The sequence below is a fragment of the Solea solea genome, chromosome 16, assembly GCF_958295425.1.
Source record: "Solea solea chromosome 16, fSolSol10.1, whole genome shotgun sequence".
In the NCBI taxonomy this organism is placed as follows: domain Eukaryota; kingdom Metazoa; phylum Chordata; class Actinopteri; order Pleuronectiformes; family Soleidae; genus Solea; species Solea solea.
This window is the reverse complement of record NC_081149.1, coordinates 2,438,701-2,453,700: the sequence shown is the minus strand read 5'-3', so window position 1 is coordinate 2,453,700 and position 15,000 is coordinate 2,438,701. Positions and strand designations below refer to the sequence as shown.

The following is a 15,000-nucleotide window of genomic DNA, read 5'->3' as shown; positions in this document are numbered from 1 at the left end:
CCCGACCCTGCTTAGCTTCCGAGATCAGACGAGATCGGGCGTGCTCAGGGTGGTATGGCCGTAAGCCGACGGGCTGGGGACACAGACTCCTTTTATAGACTAGGCAAGGCCCTCTGCTCGTGGAGGAGCTCAAAAGTCAGCCTTTCGAACGTTCAAGACTTTAAGTTGTTTTTGGTGGGCTTTGCTGTATGGCCGCGCCCTTTGAGTGTGTCAAATGTCAAGCAGCTGTCCGTCAAGGCTCAGAGGTGCACTTAGATCACCTTGGGGCGGAGATCAGCAGCAGCCTTTCTTATGCGCACTTAAAAAATATGGCACCACAACAAGAAACTTGTGTGCCAAGATCTTGAGTTGGCCCCAGACACTTGTGGGCCATCGCTTCTCGGCCTTTTGGCTAAGATCAAGTGTAGTATCTGTTCTTATCAGTTTAATATCTGATATGTCCTCTATATGGGGATTAAATATTAAATGCATTTTTGAGCATTGGGAGGTGAAAACTGGGGCTTGCTCTCTTCACTCCTTGCATTGACCTGGCATTGCAGTGCCACCAGGAACGGTGCACCATTCTCTTTTTTCTGTGAAAACCAAAGCAAGGCTGGAACTAGAAGGACGTTAACGTGTGCCTGTGCCCGTGCCCGTGCGTCAACGTAATTGCAAGCCCATGTTTCTTGTAAGGAAGCAGCAGTGTAAAAGCTTACAGCACCTGGTATTCCCAGGCGGTCTCCCATCCAAGTACTAACCAGGCCTGACCCTGCTTAGCTTCCGAGATCAGACGAGATCGGGCGTGCTCAGGGTGGTATGGCCGTAAGCCGACGGGCTGGGGACACAGACTACTTTTATAGACTAGGCAAGGCCCCCTGCTCGTGGAGGAGCTCAAAAGTCAGCCTTTCGAACGTTCAAGAGTTTAAGTTGTTTTTGGTGGGCTTTGCTGTATGGCCGCGCCCTTTGAGTGTGTCAAATGTCAAGCAGCTGTCCGTCAAGGCTCAGAGGTGCACTTAGATAACCTTGGGGCGGAGATCAGCAGCAGCCTTTGTTATGCGCACTTAAAAAACATGGCACCACAACAAGAAACTTGTGTGCCAAGATCTTGAGTTGGCCCCAGACACTTGTGGGCCATCGCTTCTCGGCCTTTTGGCTAAGATCAAGTGTAGTATCTGTTCTTATCAGTTTAATATCTGATATGTACTCTATATGGGGATTAAATATTAAATGCATTTTTGAGCATTGGGAGGTGAAAACTGGGGCTTGCTCTCTTCACTCCTTGCATTGACCTGGAATTGCAGTGCCACCAGGAACGGTGCACCATTCTCTTTTTTCTGTGAAAACCAAAGCAAGGCTGGAACTAGAAGGACGTTAACGTGTGCCTGTGCCCGTGCGTCAACGTAATTGCAAGCCCATGTTTCTTGTAAGGAAGCAGCAGTGTAAAAGCTTACAGCACCTGGTATTCCCAGGCGGTCTCCCATCCAAGTACTAACCAGGCCCGACCCTGCTTAGCTTCCGAGATCAGACGAGATCGGGCGTGCTCAGGGTGGTATGGCCGTAAGCCGACGGGCTGGGGACACAGACTCCTTTTATAGACTAGGCAAGGCCCCCTGCTCGTGGAGGAGCTCAAAAGTCAGCCTTTCGAACGTTCAAGAGTTTAAGTTGTTTTTGGTGGGCTTTGCTGTATGGCCGCGCCCTTTGAGTGTGTCAAATGTCAAGCAGCTGTCCGTCAAGGCTCAGAGGTGCACTTAGATCACCTTGGGGCGGAGATCAGCAGCAGCCTTTCTTATGCGCACTTAAAAAATATGGCACCACAACAAGAAACTTGTGTGCCAAGATCTTGAGTTGGCCCCAGACACTTGTGGGCCATCGCTTCTCGGCCTTTTGGCTAAGATCAAGTGTAGTATCTGTTCTTATCAGTTTAATATCTGATATGTCCTCTATATGGGGATTAAATATTAAATGCATTTTTGAGCATTAGAAAGTGAAAACTGGGGCTTGCTCTCTTCACTCCTTGCATTGACCTGGCATTGCAGTGCCACCAGGAACGGTGCACCATTCTCTTTTTTCTGTGAAAACCAAAGCAAGGCTGGAACTAGAAGGACGTTAACGTGTGCCTGTGCCCGTGCCCGTGCGTCAACGTAATTGCAAGCCCATGTTTCTTGTAAGGAAGCAGCAGTGTAAAAGCTTACAGCACCTGGTATTCCCAGGCGGTCTCCCATCCAAGTACTAACCAGGCCCGACCCTGCTTAGCTTCCGAGATCAGACGAGATCGGGCGTGCTCAGGGTGGTATGGCCGTAAGCTGACGGGCTGGGGACACAGACTCCTTTTATAGACTAGGCAAGGCCCCCTGCTCGTGCAGGAGCTCAAAAGTCAGCCTTTCGAACACACTGCACTTGAGCCTTTATCTCCACTACCTGCTACACGATATTCCAGTATTAGGAAGCTACATCGAGATGGGTAAGCTGCCGCCCATCTCCAAGCTTCTCACGTGCTTGCAGAGCGACATCCAAGGCTGAAACTAGAAGGACGTTAACGTGTGCCCATGCGTCAACGTAATTGCAAGCCCATGTTTCTTGTAAGGAAGCAGCAGTGTAAAAGCTTACAGCACCTGGTATTCCCAGGCGGTCTCCCATCCAAGTACTAACCAGGCCCGACCCTGCTTAGCTTCCGAGATCAGACGCGATCGGGCGTGCTCAGGGTGGTATGGCCGTAAGCCGACGGGCTGGGGACACAGACTCCTTTTATAGACTAGGCAAGGCCCCCTGCTCGTGGAGGAGCTCAAAAGTCAGCCTTTCGAACGTTCAAGAGTTTAAGTTGTTTTTGGTGGGCTTTGCTGTATGGCCGCGCCCTTTGAGTGTGTCAAATGTCAAGCAGCTGTCCGTCAAGGCTCAGAGGTGCACTTAGATCACCTTGGGGCGGAGGTGATCAGCAGCAGCCTTTGTTATGCGCACTTAAAAAACATGGCACCACAACAAGAAACTTGTGTGCCAAGATCTTGAGTTGGCCCCAGACACTTGTGGGCCATCGCTTCTCGGCCTTTTGGCTAAGATCAAGTGTAGTATCTGTTCTTATCAGTTTAATATCTGATATGTCCTCTATATGGGGATTAAATATTAAATGCATTTTTGAGCATTGGGAGGTGAAAACTGGGGCTTGCTCTCTTCACTCCTTGCATTGACCTGGCATTGCAGTGCCACCAGGAACGGTGCACCATTCTCTTTTTTCTGTGAAAACCAAAGCAAGGCTGGAACTAGAAGGACGTTAACGTGTGCCTGTGCCCGTGCCCGTGCGTCAACGTAATTGCAAGCCCATGTTTCTTGTAAGGAAGCAGCAGTGTAAAAGCTTACAGCACCTGGTATTCCCAGGCGGTCTCCCATCCAAGTACTAACCAGGCCCGACCCTGCTTAGCTTCCGAGATCAGACGAGATCGGGCGTGCTCAGGGTGGTATGGCCGTAAGCCGACGGGCTGGGGACACAGACTCCTTTTATAGACTAGGCAAGGCCCCCTGCTCGTGGAGGAGCTCAAAAGTCAGCCTTTCGAACACACTGCACTTGAGCCTTTATCTCCACTACCTGCTACACTATATTCCAGTATTAGGAAGCTACATCGAGATGGGTAAGCTGCTGCCCATCTCCAAGCTTCTCACGTGCTTGCAGAGCGACATCCAAGGCTGAAACTAGAAGGACGTTAACGTGTGCCCGTGCGTCAACGTAATTGCAAGCCCATGTTTCTTGTAAGGAAGCAGCAGTGTAAAAGCTTACAGCACCTGGTATTCCCAGGCGGTCTCCCATCCAAGTACTAACCAGGCCCGACCCTGCTTAGCTTCCGAGATCAGACGAGATCGGGCGTGCTCAGGGTGGTATGGCCGTAAGCCGACGGGCTGGGGACACAGACTCCTTTTATAGACTAGGCAAGGCCCCCTGCTCGTGGAGGAGCTCAAAAGTCAGCCTTTCGAACGTTCAAGAGTTTAAGTTGTTTTTGGTGGGCTTTGCTGTATGGCCGCGCCCTTTGAGTGTGTCAAATGTCAAGCAGCTGTCCGTCAAGGCTCAGAAGTGCACTTAGATCACCTTGGGGCGGAGGTGATCAGCAGCAGCCTTTGTTATGCGCACTTAAAAAACATGGCACCACAACAAGAAACTTGTGTGCCAAGATCTTGAGTTGGCCCCAGACACTTGTGGGCCATCGCTTCTCGGCCTTTTGGCTAAGATCAAGTGTAGTATCTGTTCTTATCAGTTTAATATCTGATATGTCCTCTATATGGGGATTAAATATTAAATGCATTTTTGAGCATTGGGAGGTGAAAACTGGGGCTTGCTCTCTTCACTCCTTGCATTGACCTGGCATTGCAGTGCCACCAGGAACGGTGCACCATTCTCTTTTTTCTGTGAAAACCAAAGCAAGGCTGGAACTAGAAGGACGTTAACGTGTGCCTGTGCCCGTGCCCGTGCGTCAACGTAATTGCAAGCCCATGTTTCTTGTAAGGAAGCAGCAGTGTAAAAGCTTACAGCACCTGGTATTCCCAGGCGGTCTCCCATCCAAGTACTAACCAGGCCCGACCCTGCTTAGCTTCCGAGATCAGACGAGATCGGGCGTGCTCAGGGTGGTATGGCCGTAAGCCGACGGGCTGGGGACACAGACTCCTTTTATAGACTAGGCAAGGCCCCCTGCTCGTGGAGGAGCTCAAAAGTCAGCCTTTCGAACACACTGCACTTGAGCCTTTATCTCCACTACCTGCTACACTCTATTCCAGTATTAGGAAGCTACACCGAGATGGGTAAGCTGCTCCCCATCTCCAAGCTTCTCACGTGCTTGCAGAGCGACATCCAAGGCTGAAACTAGAAGGACGTTAACGTGTGCCTGTGCGTCAACGTAATTGCAAGCCCATGTTTCTTGTAAGGAAGCAGCAGTGTAAAAGCTTACAGCACCTGGTATTCCCAGGCGGTCTCCCATCCAAGTACTAACCAGGCCCGACCCTGCTTAGCTTCCGAGATCAGACGAGATCGGGCGTGCTCAGGGTGGTATGGCCGTAAGCCGACGGGCTGGGGACACAGACTCCTTTTATAGACTAGGCAAGGCCCCCTGCTCGTGGAGGAGCTCAAAAGTCAGCCTTTCGAACACACTGCACTTGAGCCTTTATCTCCACTACCTGCTACACTATATTCCAGTATTAGGAAGCTACATCGAGATGGGTAAGCTGCTGCCCATCTCCAAGCTTCTCACGTGCTTGCAGAGCGACATCCAAGGCTGAAACTAGAAGGACGTTAACGTGTGCCCGTGCGTCAACGTAATTGCAAGCCCATGTTTCTTGTAAGGAAGCAGCAGTGTAAAAGCTTACAGCACCTGGTATTCCCAGGCGGTCTCCCATCCAAGTACTAACCAGGCCCGACCCTGCTTAGCTTCCGAGATCAGACGAGATCGGGCGTGCTCAGGGTGGTATGGCCGTAAGCCGACGGGCTGGGGACACAGACTCCTTTTATAGACTAGGCAAGGCCCCCTGCTCGTGGAGGAGCTCAAAAGTCAGCCTTTCGAACGTTCAAGAGTTTAAGTTGTTTTTGGTGGGCTTTGCTGTATGGCCGCGCCCTTTGAGTGTGTCAAATGTCAAGCAGCTGTCCGTCAAGGCTCAGAGGTGCACTTAGATCACCTTGGGGCGGAGATCAGCAGCAGCCTTTGTTATGCGCACTTAAAAAACATGGCACCACAACAAGAAACTTGTGTGCCAAGATCTTGAGTTGGCCCCAGACACTTGTGGGCCATCGCTTCTCGGCCTTTTGGCTAAGATCAAGTGTAGTATCTGTTCTTATCAGTTTAATATCTGATATGTCCTCTATATGGGGATTAAATATTAAATGCATTTTTGAGCATTGGGAGGTGAAAACTGGGGCTTGCTCTCTTCACTCCTTGCATTGACCTGGCATTGCAGTGCCACCAGGAACGGTGCACCATTCTCTTTTTTCTGTGAAAACCAAAGCAAGGCTGGAACTAGAAGGACGTTAACGTGTGCCTGTGCCCGTGCCCGTGCGTCAACGTAATTGCAAGCCCATGTTTCTTGTAAGGAAGCAGCAGTGTAAAAGCTTACAGCACCTGGTATTCCCAGGCGGTCTCCCATCCAAGTACTAACCAGGCCCGACCCTGCTTAGCTTCCGAGATCAGACGAGATCGGGCGTGCTCAGGGTGGTATGGCCGTAAGCCGACGGGCTGGGGACACAGACTCCTTTTATAGACTAGGCAAGGCCCCCTGCTCGTGGAGGAGCTCAAAAGTCAGCCTTTCGAACGTTCAAGAGTTTAAGTTGTTTTTGGTGGGCTTTGCTGTATGGCCGCGCCCTTTGAGTGTGTCAAATGTCAAGCAGCTGTCCGTCAAGGCTCAGAGGTGCACTTAGATCACCTTGGGGCGGAGATCAGCAGCAGCCTTTGTTATGCGCACTTAAAAAACATGGCACCACAACAAGAAACTTGTGTGCCAAGATCTTGAGTTGGCCCCAGACACTTGTGGGCCATCGCTTCTCGGCCTTTTGGCTAAGATCAAGTGTAGTATCTGTTCTTATCAGTTTAATATCTGATATGTCCTCTATATGGGGATTAAATATTAAATGCATTTTTGAGCATTGGGAGGTGAAAACTGGGGCTTGCTCTCTTCACTCCTTGCATTGACCTGGCATTGCAGTGCCACCAGGAACGGTGCACCATTCTCTTTTTTCTGTGAAAACCAAAGCAAGGCTGGAACTAGAAGGACGTTAACGTGTGCCTGTGCCCGTGTCCGTGCGTCAACGTAATTGCAAGCCCATGTTTCTTGTAAGGAAGCAGCAGTGTAAAAGCTTACAGCACCTGGTATTCCCAGGCGGTCTCCCATCCAAGTACTAACCAGGCCCGACCCTGCTTAGCTTCCGAGATCAGACGAGATCGGGCGTGCTCAGGGTGGTATGGCCGTAAGCCGACGGGCTGGGGACACAGACTCCTTTTATAGACTAGGCAAGGCCCCCTGCATCGTGGAGGAGCTCAAAAGTCAGCCTTTCGAACACACTGCACTTGAGCCTTTATCTCCACTACCTGCTACACTATATTCCAGTATTAGGAAGCTACATCGAGATGGGTAAGCTGCTGCCCATCTCCAAGCTTCTCACGTGCTTGCAGAGCGACATCCAAGGCTGAAACTAGAAGGACGTTAACGTGTGCCCGTGCGTCAACGTAATTGCAAGCCAATGTTTCTTGTAAGGAAGCAGCAGTGTAAAAGCTTACAGCACCTGGTATTCCCAGGCTGTCTCCCATCCAAGTACTAACCAGGCCCGACCCTGCTTAGCTTCCGAGATCAGACGAGATCGGGCCTGCTCAGGGTGGTATGGCCGTAAGCCGACGGGCTGGGGACACAGACTCCTTTTATAGACTAGGCAAGGCCCCCTGCTCGTGGAGGAGCTCAAAGGTCAGCCTTTCGAACGTTCAAGAGTTTAAGTTGTTTTTGGTGGGCTTTGCTGTATGGCCGCGCCCTTTGAGTGTGTCAAATGTCAAGCAGCTGTCCGTCAAGGCTCAGAGGTGCACTTAGATCACCTTGGGGCGGAGGTGATCAGCAGCAGCCTTTGTTATGCGCACTTAAAAAACATGGCACCACAACAAGTAACTTGTGTGCCAAGATCTTGATTTGGCCCCAGACACTTGTGGGCCATCCCTTCTCGGCCTTTTGGCTAAGATCAAGTGTAGTATCTGTTCTTATCAGTTTAATATCTGATATGTCCTCTATATGGGGATTAAATATTAAATGCATTTTTGAGCATTGGGAGGTGAAAACTGGGGCTTGCTCTCTTCACTCCTTGCATTGACCTGGCATTGCAGTGCCACCAGGAACGGTGCACCACTCCCTTTTTTCTGTGAAAACCAAAGCAAGGCTGGAACTAGAAGGACGTTAACGTGTGCCTGTGCCCGTGCCCGTGCGTCAACGTAATTGCAAGCCCATGTTTCTTGTAAGGAAGCAGCAGTGTAAAAGCTTACAGCACCTGGTATTCCCAGGCGGTCTCCCATCCAAGTACTAACCAGGCCCGACCCTGCTTAGCTTCCGAGATCAGACGAGATCGGGCGTGCTCAGGGTGGTATGGCCGTAAGCCGACGGGCTGGGGACACAGACTCCTTTTATAGACTAGGCAAGGCCCCCTGCTCGTGGAGGAGCTCAAAAGTCAGCCTTTCGAACACACTGCACTTGAGCCTTTATCTCCACTACCTGCTACACTATATTCCAGTATTAGGAAGCTACATCGAGATGGGTAAGCTGCTGCCCATCTCCAAGCTTCTCACGTGCTTGCAGAGCGACATCCAAGGCTGAAACTAGAAGGACGTTAACGTGTGCCCGTGTGTCAACGTAATTGCAAGCCCATGTTTCTTGTAAGGAAGCAGCAGTGTAAAAGCTTACAGCACCTGGTATTCCCAGGCGGTCTCCCATCCAAGTACTAACCAGGCCCGACCCTGCTTAGCTTCCGAGATCAGACGAGATCGGGCGTGCTCAGGGTGGTATGGCCGTAAGCCGACGGGCTGGGGACACAGACTCCTTTTATAGACTAGGCAAGGCCCCCTGCTCGTGGAGGAGCTCAAAAGTCAGCCTTTCGAACGTTCAAGAGTTTAAGTTGTTTTTGGTGGGCTTTGCTGTATGGCCGCGCCCTTTGAGTGTGTCAAATGTCAAGCAGCTGTCCGTCAAGGCTCAGAGGTGCACTTAGATCACCTTGGGGCGGAGGTGATCAGCAGCAGCCTTTGTTATGCGCACTTAAAAAACATGGCACCACAACAAGAAACTTGTGTGCCAAGATCTTGAGTTGGCCCCAGACACTTGTGGGCCATCGCTTCTCGGCCTTTTGGCTAAGATCAAGTGTAGTATCTGTTCTTATCAGTTTAATATCTGATATGTCCTCTATATGGGGATTAAATATTAAATGCATTTTTGAGCATTGGGAGGTGAAAACTGGGGCTTGCTCTCTTCACTCCTTGCATTGACCTGGCATTGCAGTGCCACCAGGAACGGTGCACCATTCTCTTTTTTCTGTGAAAACCAAAGCAAGGCTGGAACTAGAAGGACGTTAACGTGTGCCTGTGCCCGTGCCCGTGCGTCAACGTAATTGCAAGCCCATGTTTCTTGTAAGGAAGCAGCAGTGTAAAAGCTTACAGCACCTGGTATTCCCAGGCGGTCTCCCATCCAAGTACTAACCAGGCCCGACCCTGCTTAGCTTCCGAGATCAGACGAGATCGGGCGTGCTCAGGGTGGTATGGCCGTAAGCCGACGGGCTGGGGACACAGACTCCTTTTATAGACTAGGCAAGGCCCCCTGCTCGTGGAGGAGCTCAAAAGTCAGCCTTTCGAACACACTGCACTTGAGCCTTTATCTCCACTACCTGCTACACTATATTCCAGTATTAGGAAGCTACATCGAGATGGGTAAGCTGCTGCCCATCTCCAAGCTTCTCACGTGCTTGCAGAGCGACATCCAAGGCTGAAACTAGAAGGACGTTAACGTGTGCCCGTGCGTCAACGTAATTGCAAGCCCATGTTTCTTGTAAGGAAGCAGCAGTGTAAAAGCTTACAGCACCTGGTATTCCCAGGCGGTCTCCCATCCAAGTACTAACCAGGCCCGACCCTGCTTAGCTTCCGAGATCAGACGAGATCGGGCGTGCTCAGGGTGGTATGGCCGTAAGCCGACGGGCTGGGGACACAGACTCCTTTTATAGACTAGGCAAGGCCCCCTGCTCGTGGAGGAGCTCAAAAGTCAGCCTTTCGAACGTTCAAGAGTTTAAGTTGTTTTTGGTGGGCTTTGCTGTATGGCCGCGCCCTTTGAGTGTGTCAAATGTCAAGCAGCTGTCCGTCAAGGCTCAGAAGTGCACTTAGATCACCTTGGGGCGGAGGTGATCAGCAGCAGCCTTTGTTATGCGCACTTAAAAAACATGGCACCACAACAAGAAACTTGTGTGCCAAGATCTTGAGTTGGCCCCAGACACTTGTGGGCCATCGCTTCTCGGCCTTTTGGCTAAGATCAAGTGTAGTATCTGTTCTTATCAGTTTAATATCTGATATGTCCTCTATATGGGGATTAAATATTAAATGCATTTTTGAGCATTGGGAGGTGAAAACTGGGGCTTGCTCTCTTCACTCCTTGCATTGACCTGGCATTGCAGTGCCACCAGGAACGGTGCACCATTCTCTTTTTTCTGTGAAAACCAAAGCAAGGCTGGAACTAGAAGGACGTTAACGTGTGCCTGTGCCCGTGCCCGTGCGTCAACGTAATTGCAAGCCCATGTTTCTTGTAAGGAAGCAGCAGTGTAAAAGCTTACAGCACCTGGTATTCCCAGGCGGTCTCCCATCCAAGTACTAACCAGGCCCGACCCTGCTTAGCTTCCGAGATCAGACGAGATCGGGCGTGCTCAGGGTGGTATGGCCGTAAGCCGACGGGCTGGGGACACAGACTCCTTTTATAGACTAGGCAAGGCCCCCTGCTCGTGGAGGAGCTCAAAAGTCAGCCTTTCGAACACACTGCACTTGAGCCTTTATCTCCACTACCTGCTACACTCTATTCCAGTATTAGGAAGCTACACCGAGATGGGTAAGCTGCTCCCCATCTCCAAGCTTCTCACGTGCTTGCAGAGCGACATCCAAGGCTGAAACTAGAAGGACGTTAACGTGTGCCCGTGCGTCAACGTAATTGCAAGCCCATGTTTCTTGTAAGGAAGCAGCAGTGTAAAAGCTTACAGCACCTGGTATTCCCAGGCGGTCTCCCATCCAAGTACTAACCAGGCCCGACCCTGCTTAGCTTCCGAGATCAGACGAGATCGGGCGTGCTCAGGGTGGTATGGCCGTAAGCCGACGGGCTGGGGACACAGACTCCTTTTATAGACTAGGCAAGGCCCCCTGCTCGTGGAGGAGCTCAAAAGTCAGCCTTTCGAACACACTGCACTTGAGCCTTTATCTCCACTACCTGCTACACTATATTCCAGTATTAGGAAGCTACATCGAGATGGGTAAGCTGCTGCCCATCTCCAAGCTTCTCACGTGCTTGCAGAGCGACATCCAAGGCTGAAACTAGAAGGACGTTAACGTGTGCCCGTGCGTCAACGTAATTGCAAGCCCATGTTTCTTGTAAGGAAGCAGCAGTGTAAAAGCTTACAGCACCTGGTATTCCCAGGCGGTCTCCCATCCAAGTACTAACCAGGCCCGACCCTGCTTAGCTTCCGAGATCAGACGAGATCGGGCGTGCTCAGGGTGGTATGGCCGTAAGCCGACGGGCTGGGGACACAGACTCCTTTTATAGACTAGGCAAGGCCCCCTGCTCGTGGAGGAGCTCAAAAGTCAGCCTTTCGAACGTTCAAGAGTTTAAGTTGTTTTTGGTGGGCTTTGCTGTATGGCCGCGCCCTTTGAGTGTGTCAAATGTCAAGCAGCTGTCCGTCAAGGCTCAGAGGTGCACTTAGATCACCTTGGGGCGGAGATCAGCAGCAGCCTTTGTTATGCGCACTTAAAAAACATGGCACCACAACAAGAAACTTGTGTGCCAAGATCTTGAGTTGGCCCCAGACACTTGTGGGCCATCGCTTCTCGGCCTTTTGGCTAAGATCAAGTGTAGTATCTGTTCTTATCAGTTTAATATCTGATATGTCCTCTATATGGGGATTAAATATTAAATGCATTTTTGAGCATTGGGAGGTGAAAACTGGGGCTTGCTCTCTTCACTCCTTGCATTGACCTGGCATTGCAGTGCCACCAGGAACGGTGCACCATTCTCTTTTTTCTGTGAAAACCAAAGCAAGGCTGGAACTAGAAGGACGTTAACGTGTGCCTGTGCCCGTGCCCGTGCGTCAACGTAATTGCAAGCCCATGTTTCTTGTAAGGAAGCAGCAGTGTAAAAGCTTACAGCACCTGGTATTCCCAGGCGGTCTCCCATCCAAGTACTAACCAGGCCCGACCCTGCTTAGCTTCCGAGATCAGACGAGATCGGGCGTGCTCAGGGTGGTATGGCCGTAAGCCGACGGGCTGGGGACACAGACTCCTTTTATAGACTAGGCAAGGCCCCCTGCTCGTGGAGGAGCTCAAAAGTCAGCCTTTCGAACACACTGCACTTGAGCCTTTATCTCCACTACCTGCTACACTCTATTCCAGTATTAGGAAGCTACACCGAGATGGGTAAGCTGCTCCCCATCTCCAAGCTTCTCACGTGCTTGCAGAGCGACATCCAAGGCTGAAACTAGAAGGACGTTAACGTGTGCCCGTGCGTCAACGTAATTGCAAGCCCATGTTTCTTGTAAGGAAGCAGCAGTGTAAAAGCTTACAGCACCTGGTATTCCCAGGCGGTCTCCCATCCAAGTACTAACCAGGCCCGACCCTGCTTAGCTTCCGAGATCAGACGAGATCGGGCGTGCTCAGGGTGGTATGGCCGTAAGCCGACGGGCTGGGGACACAGACTCCTTTTATAGACTAGGCAAGGCCCCCTGCTCGTGGAGGAGCTCAAAAGTCAGCCTTTCGAACACACTGCACTTGAGCCTTTATCTCCACTACCTGCTACACTATATTCCAGTATTAGGAAGCTACATCGAGATGGGTAAGCTGCTGCCCATCTCCAAGCTTCTCACGTGCTTGCAGAGCGACATCCAAGGCTGAAACTAGAAGGACGTTAACGTGTGCCCGTGCGTCAACGTAATTGCAAGCCCATGTTTCTTGTAAGGAAGCAGCAGTGTAAAAGCTTACAGCACCTGGTATTCCCAGGCGGTCTCCCATCCAAGTACTAACCAGGCCCGACCCTGCTTAGCTTCCGAGATCAGACGAGATCGGGCGTGCTCAGGGTGGTATGGCCGTAAGCCGACGGGCTGGGGACACAGACTCCTTTTATAGACTAGGCAAGGCCCCCTGCTCGTGGAGGAGCTCAAAAGTCAGCCTTTCGAACGTTCAAGAGTTTAAGTTGTTTTTGGTGGGCTTTGCTGTATGGCCGCGCCCTTTGAGTGTGTCAAATGTCAAGCAGCTGTCCGTCAAGGCTCAGAGGTGCACTTAGATCACCTTGGGGCGGAGATCAGCAGCAGCCTTTGTTATGCGCACTTAAAAAACATGGCACCACAACAAGAAACTTGTGTGCCAAGATCTTGAGTTGGCCCCAGACACTTGTGGGCCATCGCTTCTCGGCCTTTTGGCTAAGATCAAGTGTAGTATCTGTTCTTATCAGTTTAATATCTGATATGTCCTCTATATGGGGATTAAATATTAAATGCATTTTTGAGCATTGGGAGGTGAAAACTGGGGCTTGCTCTCTTCACTCCTTGCATTGACCTGGCATTGCAGTGCCACCAGGAACGGTGCACCATTCTCTTTTTTCTGTGAAAACCAAAGCAAGGCTGGAACTAGAAGGACGTTAACGTGTGCCTGTGCCCGTGCCCGTGCGTCAACGTAATTGCAAGCCCATGTTTCTTGTAAGGAAGCAGCAGTGTAAAAGCTTACAGCACCTGGTATTCCCAGGCGGTCTCCCATCCAAGTACTAACCAGGCCCGACCCTGCTTAGCTTCCGAGATCAGACGAGATCGGGCGTGCTCAGGGTGGTATGGCCGTAAGCCGACGGGCTGGGGACACAGACTCCTTTTATAGACTAGGCAAGGCCCCCTGCTCGTGGAGGAGCTCAAAAGTCAGCCTTTCGAACACACTGCACTTGAGCCTTTATCTCCACTACCTGCTACACTCTATTCCAGTATTAGGAAGCTACACCGAGATGGGTAAGCTGCTCCCCATCTCCAAGCTTCTCACGTGCTTGCAGAGCGACATCCAAGGCTGAAACTAGAAGGACGTTAACGTGTGCCCGTGCGTCAACGTAATTGCAAGCCCATGTTTCTTGTAAGGAAGCAGCAGTGTAAAAGCTTACAGCACCTGGTATTCCCAGGCGGTCTCCCATCCAAGTACTAACCAGGCCCGACCCTGCTTAGCTTCCGAGATCAGACGAGATCGGGCGTGCTCAGGGTGGTATGGCCGTAAGCCGACGGGCTGGGGACACAGACTCCTTTTATAGACTAGGCAAGGCCCCCTGCTCGTGGAGGAGCTCAAAAGTCAGCCTTTCGAACACACTGCACTTGAGCCTTTATCTCCACTACCTGCTACACTCTATTCCAGTATTAGGAAGCTACACCGAGATGGGTAAGCTGCTCCCCATCTCCAAGCTTCTCACGTGCTTGCAGAGCGACATCCAAGGCTGAAACTAGAAGGACGTTAACGTGTGCCCGTGCGTCAACGTAATTGCAAGCCCATGTTTCTTGTAAGGAAGCAGCAGTGTAAAAGCTTACAGCACCTGGTATTCCCAGGCGGTCTCCCATCCAAGTACTAACCAGGCCCGACCCTGCTTAGCTTCCGAGATCAGACGAGATCGGGCGTGCTCAGGGTGGTATGGCCGTAAGCCGACGGGCTGGGGACACAGACTCCTTTTATAGACTAGGCAAGGCCCCCTGCTCGTGGAGGAGCTCAAAAGTCAGCCTTTCGAACACACTGCACTTGAGCCTTTATCTCCACTACCTGCTACACTCTATTCCAGTATTAGGAAGCTACACCGAGATGGGTAAGCTGCTCCCCATCTCCAAGCTTCTCACGTGCTTGCAGAGCGACATCCAAGGCTGAAACTAGAAGGACGTTAACGTGTGCCCGTGCGTCAACGTAATTGCAAGCCCATGTTTCTTGTAAGGAAGCAGCAGTGTAAAAGCTTACAGCACCTGGTATTCCCAGGCGGTCTCCCATCCAAGTACTAACCAGGCCCGACCCTGCTTAGCTTCCGAGATCAGACGAGATCAGGCATGCTCAGGGTGGTATGGCCGTAAGCCGACGGGCTGGGGACACAGACTCCTTTTATAGACTAGGCAAGGCCCCCTGCACGTGGAGGAGCTCAAAAGTCAGCCTTTCGAACACACTGCACTTGAGCCTTTATCTCCACTACCAGCTACACTATATTCCAGTATTAGGAAGCTACACCGAGATGGGTAAGCTGCTGCCCATCTCCAAGCTTCTCACGTGCTTGCAGAGCGACATCCAAGGCTGAAACTAG

General features: G+C 51.3%; 39 non-coding genes across 39 annotated transcripts in view; 12 read left to right on the top strand and 27 right to left on the bottom strand.

The window, feature by feature from the left end:
* LOC131440956 (5S ribosomal RNA) overlaps positions 1-66 on the bottom strand; it is a 119-nt gene extending 53 nt beyond the window's left edge. Inside the window, exon 1 of the ribosomal RNA XR_009231637.1 lies at positions 1-66. This exon is cut by the window's left edge and continues 53 nt beyond it. This is a non-coding gene — a ribosomal RNA (5S ribosomal RNA).
* Positions 67-371: 305 nt separating this feature from the next.
* Positions 372-564, top strand: LOC131441802 (U2 spliceosomal RNA). The gene has a single exon (XR_009232399.1). It is a non-coding gene; the product is annotated as a U2 spliceosomal RNA (small nuclear RNA).
* Positions 565-688: 124 nt separating this feature from the next.
* Positions 689-807, bottom strand: LOC131477694 (5S ribosomal RNA). The gene has a single exon (XR_009244018.1). It is a non-coding gene; the product is annotated as a 5S ribosomal RNA (ribosomal RNA).
* Positions 808-1,112: 305 nt separating this feature from the next.
* On the top strand, positions 1,113-1,305 carry LOC131442582 (U2 spliceosomal RNA). Its single transcript, XR_009233153.1, has one exon. It is a non-coding gene; the product is annotated as a U2 spliceosomal RNA (small nuclear RNA).
* A 118-nt stretch (positions 1,306-1,423) lies between these two features.
* Positions 1,424-1,542, bottom strand: LOC131442985 (5S ribosomal RNA). The gene has a single exon (XR_009233526.1). It is a non-coding gene; the product is annotated as a 5S ribosomal RNA (ribosomal RNA).
* A 305-nt stretch (positions 1,543-1,847) lies between these two features.
* On the top strand, positions 1,848-2,040 carry LOC131442575 (U2 spliceosomal RNA). The gene has a single exon (XR_009233146.1). It is a non-coding gene; the product is annotated as a U2 spliceosomal RNA (small nuclear RNA).
* A 124-nt stretch (positions 2,041-2,164) lies between these two features.
* LOC131442984 (5S ribosomal RNA) lies at positions 2,165-2,283 on the bottom strand. Its single transcript, XR_009233525.1, has one exon. It is a non-coding gene; the product is annotated as a 5S ribosomal RNA (ribosomal RNA).
* Positions 2,284-2,579: 296 nt separating this feature from the next.
* LOC131477212 (5S ribosomal RNA) lies at positions 2,580-2,698 on the bottom strand. The gene has a single exon (XR_009243562.1). It is a non-coding gene; the product is annotated as a 5S ribosomal RNA (ribosomal RNA).
* Positions 2,699-3,006: 308 nt separating this feature from the next.
* On the top strand, positions 3,007-3,199 carry LOC131441801 (U2 spliceosomal RNA). The gene has a single exon (XR_009232398.1). It is a non-coding gene; the product is annotated as a U2 spliceosomal RNA (small nuclear RNA).
* A 124-nt stretch (positions 3,200-3,323) lies between these two features.
* On the bottom strand, positions 3,324-3,442 carry LOC131442983 (5S ribosomal RNA). Its single transcript, XR_009233524.1, has one exon. It is a non-coding gene; the product is annotated as a 5S ribosomal RNA (ribosomal RNA).
* A 296-nt stretch (positions 3,443-3,738) lies between these two features.
* LOC131442982 (5S ribosomal RNA) lies at positions 3,739-3,857 on the bottom strand. The gene has a single exon (XR_009233523.1). It is a non-coding gene; the product is annotated as a 5S ribosomal RNA (ribosomal RNA).
* A 308-nt stretch (positions 3,858-4,165) lies between these two features.
* On the top strand, positions 4,166-4,358 carry LOC131441800 (U2 spliceosomal RNA). The gene has a single exon (XR_009232397.1). It is a non-coding gene; the product is annotated as a U2 spliceosomal RNA (small nuclear RNA).
* A 124-nt stretch (positions 4,359-4,482) lies between these two features.
* LOC131442981 (5S ribosomal RNA) lies at positions 4,483-4,601 on the bottom strand. Its single transcript, XR_009233522.1, has one exon. It is a non-coding gene; the product is annotated as a 5S ribosomal RNA (ribosomal RNA).
* A 296-nt stretch (positions 4,602-4,897) lies between these two features.
* Positions 4,898-5,016, bottom strand: LOC131442979 (5S ribosomal RNA). The gene has a single exon (XR_009233520.1). It is a non-coding gene; the product is annotated as a 5S ribosomal RNA (ribosomal RNA).
* Positions 5,017-5,312: 296 nt separating this feature from the next.
* On the bottom strand, positions 5,313-5,431 carry LOC131442978 (5S ribosomal RNA). The gene has a single exon (XR_009233519.1). It is a non-coding gene; the product is annotated as a 5S ribosomal RNA (ribosomal RNA).
* Positions 5,432-5,736: 305 nt separating this feature from the next.
* LOC131441798 (U2 spliceosomal RNA) lies at positions 5,737-5,929 on the top strand. Its single transcript, XR_009232395.1, has one exon. It is a non-coding gene; the product is annotated as a U2 spliceosomal RNA (small nuclear RNA).
* A 124-nt stretch (positions 5,930-6,053) lies between these two features.
* Positions 6,054-6,172, bottom strand: LOC131442977 (5S ribosomal RNA). Its single transcript, XR_009233518.1, has one exon. It is a non-coding gene; the product is annotated as a 5S ribosomal RNA (ribosomal RNA).
* Positions 6,173-6,477: 305 nt separating this feature from the next.
* LOC131441797 (U2 spliceosomal RNA) lies at positions 6,478-6,670 on the top strand. The gene has a single exon (XR_009232394.1). It is a non-coding gene; the product is annotated as a U2 spliceosomal RNA (small nuclear RNA).
* A 124-nt stretch (positions 6,671-6,794) lies between these two features.
* LOC131442976 (5S ribosomal RNA) lies at positions 6,795-6,913 on the bottom strand. The gene has a single exon (XR_009233517.1). It is a non-coding gene; the product is annotated as a 5S ribosomal RNA (ribosomal RNA).
* A 297-nt stretch (positions 6,914-7,210) lies between these two features.
* On the bottom strand, positions 7,211-7,329 carry LOC131441360 (5S ribosomal RNA). Its single transcript, XR_009232026.1, has one exon. It is a non-coding gene; the product is annotated as a 5S ribosomal RNA (ribosomal RNA).
* Positions 7,330-7,637: 308 nt separating this feature from the next.
* Positions 7,638-7,830, top strand: LOC131442223 (U2 spliceosomal RNA). Its single transcript, XR_009232799.1, has one exon. It is a non-coding gene; the product is annotated as a U2 spliceosomal RNA (small nuclear RNA).
* Positions 7,831-7,954: 124 nt separating this feature from the next.
* On the bottom strand, positions 7,955-8,073 carry LOC131442975 (5S ribosomal RNA). The gene has a single exon (XR_009233516.1). It is a non-coding gene; the product is annotated as a 5S ribosomal RNA (ribosomal RNA).
* A 296-nt stretch (positions 8,074-8,369) lies between these two features.
* LOC131442973 (5S ribosomal RNA) lies at positions 8,370-8,488 on the bottom strand. Its single transcript, XR_009233514.1, has one exon. It is a non-coding gene; the product is annotated as a 5S ribosomal RNA (ribosomal RNA).
* A 308-nt stretch (positions 8,489-8,796) lies between these two features.
* LOC131441795 (U2 spliceosomal RNA) lies at positions 8,797-8,989 on the top strand. Its single transcript, XR_009232393.1, has one exon. It is a non-coding gene; the product is annotated as a U2 spliceosomal RNA (small nuclear RNA).
* Positions 8,990-9,113: 124 nt separating this feature from the next.
* On the bottom strand, positions 9,114-9,232 carry LOC131442972 (5S ribosomal RNA). Its single transcript, XR_009233513.1, has one exon. It is a non-coding gene; the product is annotated as a 5S ribosomal RNA (ribosomal RNA).
* Positions 9,233-9,528: 296 nt separating this feature from the next.
* On the bottom strand, positions 9,529-9,647 carry LOC131442971 (5S ribosomal RNA). Its single transcript, XR_009233512.1, has one exon. It is a non-coding gene; the product is annotated as a 5S ribosomal RNA (ribosomal RNA).
* Positions 9,648-9,955: 308 nt separating this feature from the next.
* LOC131441794 (U2 spliceosomal RNA) lies at positions 9,956-10,148 on the top strand. The gene has a single exon (XR_009232392.1). It is a non-coding gene; the product is annotated as a U2 spliceosomal RNA (small nuclear RNA).
* A 124-nt stretch (positions 10,149-10,272) lies between these two features.
* Positions 10,273-10,391, bottom strand: LOC131442970 (5S ribosomal RNA). The gene has a single exon (XR_009233511.1). It is a non-coding gene; the product is annotated as a 5S ribosomal RNA (ribosomal RNA).
* A 296-nt stretch (positions 10,392-10,687) lies between these two features.
* Positions 10,688-10,806, bottom strand: LOC131442969 (5S ribosomal RNA). Its single transcript, XR_009233510.1, has one exon. It is a non-coding gene; the product is annotated as a 5S ribosomal RNA (ribosomal RNA).
* A 296-nt stretch (positions 10,807-11,102) lies between these two features.
* On the bottom strand, positions 11,103-11,221 carry LOC131442967 (5S ribosomal RNA). Its single transcript, XR_009233508.1, has one exon. It is a non-coding gene; the product is annotated as a 5S ribosomal RNA (ribosomal RNA).
* Positions 11,222-11,526: 305 nt separating this feature from the next.
* On the top strand, positions 11,527-11,719 carry LOC131441793 (U2 spliceosomal RNA). Its single transcript, XR_009232391.1, has one exon. It is a non-coding gene; the product is annotated as a U2 spliceosomal RNA (small nuclear RNA).
* Positions 11,720-11,843: 124 nt separating this feature from the next.
* Positions 11,844-11,962, bottom strand: LOC131442966 (5S ribosomal RNA). The gene has a single exon (XR_009233507.1). It is a non-coding gene; the product is annotated as a 5S ribosomal RNA (ribosomal RNA).
* A 296-nt stretch (positions 11,963-12,258) lies between these two features.
* LOC131442965 (5S ribosomal RNA) lies at positions 12,259-12,377 on the bottom strand. The gene has a single exon (XR_009233506.1). It is a non-coding gene; the product is annotated as a 5S ribosomal RNA (ribosomal RNA).
* Positions 12,378-12,673: 296 nt separating this feature from the next.
* Positions 12,674-12,792, bottom strand: LOC131442964 (5S ribosomal RNA). Its single transcript, XR_009233505.1, has one exon. It is a non-coding gene; the product is annotated as a 5S ribosomal RNA (ribosomal RNA).
* A 305-nt stretch (positions 12,793-13,097) lies between these two features.
* Positions 13,098-13,290, top strand: LOC131441792 (U2 spliceosomal RNA). Its single transcript, XR_009232390.1, has one exon. It is a non-coding gene; the product is annotated as a U2 spliceosomal RNA (small nuclear RNA).
* Positions 13,291-13,414: 124 nt separating this feature from the next.
* On the bottom strand, positions 13,415-13,533 carry LOC131442963 (5S ribosomal RNA). The gene has a single exon (XR_009233504.1). It is a non-coding gene; the product is annotated as a 5S ribosomal RNA (ribosomal RNA).
* A 296-nt stretch (positions 13,534-13,829) lies between these two features.
* LOC131442962 (5S ribosomal RNA) lies at positions 13,830-13,948 on the bottom strand. The gene has a single exon (XR_009233503.1). It is a non-coding gene; the product is annotated as a 5S ribosomal RNA (ribosomal RNA).
* A 296-nt stretch (positions 13,949-14,244) lies between these two features.
* On the bottom strand, positions 14,245-14,363 carry LOC131442961 (5S ribosomal RNA). The gene has a single exon (XR_009233502.1). It is a non-coding gene; the product is annotated as a 5S ribosomal RNA (ribosomal RNA).
* Positions 14,364-14,659: 296 nt separating this feature from the next.
* Positions 14,660-14,778, bottom strand: LOC131477726 (5S ribosomal RNA). The gene has a single exon (XR_009244049.1). It is a non-coding gene; the product is annotated as a 5S ribosomal RNA (ribosomal RNA).
* Between the last annotated feature and the right edge of the window lie 222 nt (positions 14,779-15,000).